Genomic DNA, 4430 nt, shown 5'->3' with positions numbered 1-4430 from the left:
TTTTTTTAATTCCTGTTTCCGTGGGGAAAGACACACAGAGAACAATTAAAGTGGCAATGTGGGAGCGCAGTGTGTGGTTGCAGGGCTGATGTCACTGCCCACGCATTTCAGGCCAACAGATGGACTCAAATTCAACATTCCCACAGCCACAGTTTCAATAGCAGCATCTCTCACCTAGAAGGACTCTTTCACCCTAAACTGGGTGCACACAAGAGCAGAGAGTGGGAAGGAGCAGCATGAGGTCGAGGAAGAGCCTTGCTGGCTCCCCAGCTGCTTTCCCAACACTGCCTGCACCAGCACAGATGGAAAACAGGGGGCTCCTCACATCCCACATGTCTGTCCTGGCTGTGCCACGATTGGTGTGACCTGTGATGGAAATCCTTGCCCAGCCCTTGTAGGGATCATGCCTTGGGGTAATGAGGTTTTGGGATGTGCTGCTGATGCAGCACTAAATGAGAAGGGACAGCTCTGTGCCCCAGAGACCCACCAATCCAAACACACCTGGGGCTCTCCCCATCCCTGTACAGGGCAAGAGACACTGAAAAAGGAATGGCTGGGGAAGAGCTTGTGCCTGAAACAAAACCACATCCTCACCCACAGAAGAAGCCAGGCTTCTACCTTCAAGGATTCTCTCCATCCCAAGTCTGTGTCCTATTGGATGGTCACTCAAACAACATCTCAAGCCCCACTAACCTTTTCAGCCCTCCAACCAACATGGTAACTTGGTGGAACATGGAAAACCCCAGTGATGGAGGATCACAGGTTTCCCCACCTCCCCTCCTCCCCTCTCACCTTCAACATCCTGGACCAACAGGAGAAACATTGGAAAGAGCAGGTACAGGATCTTCATGGCTGATCCACCTCTCCCGGCTTTTTACAGGGCTGCAGAGGGGACACCAAGGCAATGATTTTTTCTGTGATGTTCCCTAGCCTTTTCCTGTAAAGCTGAAGATCTTTTACTCCCTTAGGCTTCATGAATCAGACCCATGCCCCAAACACTCTACCCAATAACCTCTGCTTCCCTGGGATCAGGAAAGTCCTCCGAGTTCGGCTTGGCACTGGCCATCCCCAGCTGCAGACCTGTCCCAGGATTTCCAGCAAGGACACTCCCCAGGCTCATTCTGGCCACCCCTGTCCTGTTCAGCCCCAATCCAGGATGAGCCAGAGGGGAAGGGAAGTCTCTTGGTGCTCAGAAGTGGGAACAGAAATCAACCTTTGGAGTTACTGAAGCCTGAAATGGTGGGAAATCTCCCTATTGCTGTGAAAAACTATCTCTCTACTTGGCTAACAAAGTCCCACTTCCCCAAGAAAGAAGATCTCAAGTCCCTCCTGCAGCATCAAGGCACATTTCCAGTTTCTCCTCTCCTTAGGAAAGCATAGTTTCACCTCCCATATGTACTCAGCTCTGAGACTCACATGAAGGCTTTTCCTTCTCTTTCTCAGACATCTCTGATGGCCTAATAACACACCTGGATACTTCCAGCTGTTTGTCCTTTAGGTGAGTCTGTGGAGATGGGCTTTGAGCTGAGAACCTGAATGGGGAGGTTTCCAGAAAGACACACCACAGTCACCTACCTGAGGAAGGTCTTGGTGTTCAGGCAGCAGTAAAACCAAAAGGACTCACTTGTGTCCAGATGGCCTTGAGGTCAGGGAATGCTGTTTTGCCCAAACCACCCTGGTTTTATACCCCTCCTGGTGGGTGGAACATGCCCTTCTAGCTGCTGACATAACTGCCCTTGGCCAACCAGGGAGTGCCCCATCAGTGTGGGGGTGCTGGGGCTGCCCCTCGTCCCTCCCTGCTGCAGTGGCAGAGGCTGAGGTGCCTCCTGGGGCTGTTGCAATGTCACCCTTATCCTCCTGCAGTATGTCCTGTGACACACAGGCTGGGCAGGAGCTGCCTTGGATCGGGGAACAGCTTTGCTCTGCAGAGGTGAAGGGTGCTCGTGGTGACTGCTCAGGGTCAGTGTCAGGAGAGGGGAGCACAGAGGGAGAAAGATTCACAGCAGTCAGGGCTGACCTGAAAGTCCCTCACTAATCTCTCCAGCTCTGGAAAGCAATGGCAGTGGAAACTGTTTTGGTTCAGTCCCTTCTCCCAGGAAACAATTGATAGAACCAGAGAACATGGCCTCAAGAAGTACGAGGGAAGGTTTAAATTGCATATTAAGAACAAATCCTTTGCAGTAAAGGTGGTCAAGCACTGCAACAGGCTGCCCAGGGCAGTGGTGGAATCACCAGCCCTGTGTAGATGCGGCACTTGGGGACATGGGTGAGTGTTGGGCTTGGCAATGATGGGGGAGAGGTTGGACCCAGTGATCATAGAGTGCTTTTCCAACATTAATAATTCTATGAATTGATGATTCTTGGAAGGGAAAGCCTTACTGAAGTTGCCACAGTCACCAGTTGCTCCCATATACACACGGAGATGGACACAAACACGTATTGATTCCACTGGGGGAATCTAAAGCCTCAGATTTGCTTTTGCAGACAGGGAGAGGCTGCTGCCTTTCATGGCATGTGGCATTGCCATCCCAGACTGCCTGCAGCAGGGCAGAGAGGAGAACACAACCTGTTTATGGCCCGTGGCTAAAGAAATTTGAACATTTCCAGGCCAAGGTCAGTTGGAGACATTCCATGGGTGACTCAGACTGGGAGGTCAATGCCTTCCTCCTCCTCTTGCCTGGTTGGATGGGGTGTGGAGCAGCACAGCTCCTGCACTGCCCATAGCAAAGAGGGCTGAGCACAGTGGCACAGGACAAGGAGCAGCATCAGGGACAGGTCGTGTGGGCAACCATGGCCATGCCCACCCAAAGGACAGACACACCACCCAGCACAGCTCTACACACAAGGCTTTGGTTTTCAGGACCAAGGGACACCTCTGACAGCCAGGATTAGGACACTGACACCACTTCCCAGTGGGAGCACCTGCAGAGCAGCTCCATCCCTCCCACAACAAACCCCCCACATCAACAGGCACTGGTAGGCTCTGTGTCCCCACCCCAATGCCAGGCAGGAGCATCCCCAGGGACACACACACTGGGCACCCCCAGCATCCCCACCTGCTTCTCCTCACAACAACCCACCTTTGCCACCCCCACAGCCAGCAGGCACAGCACCCCCTCCATCCCAAGGACACGCACACACGGCCCACCCCTGCAATGCCAAAGTGCTCATCTTTATTCAAGCTGGCAAAAGCAGCCTCTGCCCCACAGAGCCCACGGCTGGGACGAGATGTCTCCAGCCCAGCAGCAGCCAGCAGGAGCAGCTGCCACTGCTGCTGTCCCAGCAGCTGGGCATGGCAGAGGCAGGGAGGGGAGAGGACATCAGGAGATGGTTCCAGGAGCCAGAAGCGAGGGGAATTTCCTGCTTGGACATTTCAGAGTGTCAACCCCGCACACTGTAAGGAGAAAGCAGAGAAGCACATTCTCTGTTGTAACCTTTTCTCCCACTCTCTCCCCCCTACTCCCCTGCAAGACCCATCCAGTCTGTGGTGCAGGAGACTCAGCCTAAGTGAAGGTCCTTTGTGAAGACAATTTGGACCTGGCTTATTTTACTGGTGGCAGCCCTGACTCCAAGTCTGTGCAGATGCAGCAAAACCTGGATCATGTTCTCAGTCTCTGCAGGAACACATTCAGTGCAGGGATCTCAGGGTGCAGCTGCGAATTGAGCTCTGGCTGGTGGGAGCCACAGGCAAGAGGCCATGACCTGCCCACCCTTTGCTTGACAAAGGGCCCAGCGACCTGTGGCACAGCCAGGTGTCAGAACACTCAGTGACATGGTAGAAGCTATGGACCTCAGGATCGGACACACTTAGACCGTGAGGGTGTAAAACTCGGTGTTTCCTTTGGTGAGTTCACAGCCTCAGAGTCACCAGCTCGAGCTGTTCCTCCGTTGTTACATCCGGATTAAATTCTTGTAAGGAGGATCCAGACATCTGAGACTTTGCTCTGGGAAGCCTGGGGTTGAGCTGGGAAGGAATCCTGTCTGCCTGTGTTGGTGTGGGGTGTGCAGGGAGTCAAGCTGGGCTCACTGGGGCTGCTCACTGCAAAGGGGCTTCAGTCCCAGCTCAGTGGTGCCAGTGTGGCTGCCAGAGTTGGCTCCTGGAGGGTTGCAAAGGATGTTTCCATTAACAGATGCTGCCCCAAAACGGTGAATGCTTCACTCTTTGGTGCCTTGGGTGAGTCCTCTGCCCAGCCTGAAGGACCCTCCTGGCACTGCAGGACAGTGGGGAGGTGCTGCCTGACCTGGGGCTCCTGCAGCCCCTCTCAGGGCAGGGCCAAACCCAACAGGGCTTTTTCCTTCCTTCTTGGGCACCCGTCACGAATCAGAAATGCAGGAGAGTATTTATGAGGCACTGGTGAGAAAGAAAGCTTTAACAGATGTTCCTAGGGACAAAGAAGGAAACTTTCCTCACCCAGGAATCCAGACCTTAC

The 4430-nt window shown here is 53.7% G+C and overlaps 1 long non-coding RNA gene across 1 annotated transcript; it reads right to left on the bottom strand.

The window, feature by feature from the left end:
* Window positions 1-791: 791 nt before the first annotated feature.
* Window positions 792-1643, bottom strand: LOC126640597 (uncharacterized). Its single transcript, XR_007629095.1, has 2 exons — window positions 1576-1643; window positions 792-882 (listed from the first exon to the last, which is right to left on the bottom strand). It is a non-coding gene; the product is annotated as an uncharacterized LOC126640597 (long non-coding RNA).
* Between the last annotated feature and the right edge of the window lie 2787 nt (window positions 1644-4430).

This window comes from Myiozetetes cayanensis, unplaced genomic scaffold (assembly GCF_022539395.1).
Source record: "Myiozetetes cayanensis isolate MyiCay16 unplaced genomic scaffold, myiCay2020 scf2-11, whole genome shotgun sequence".
Classification (NCBI taxonomy): Eukaryota; Metazoa; Chordata; class Aves; order Passeriformes; family Tyrannidae; genus Myiozetetes; species Myiozetetes cayanensis.
This window is presented reverse-complemented; position numbering and strand designations above follow the sequence as displayed.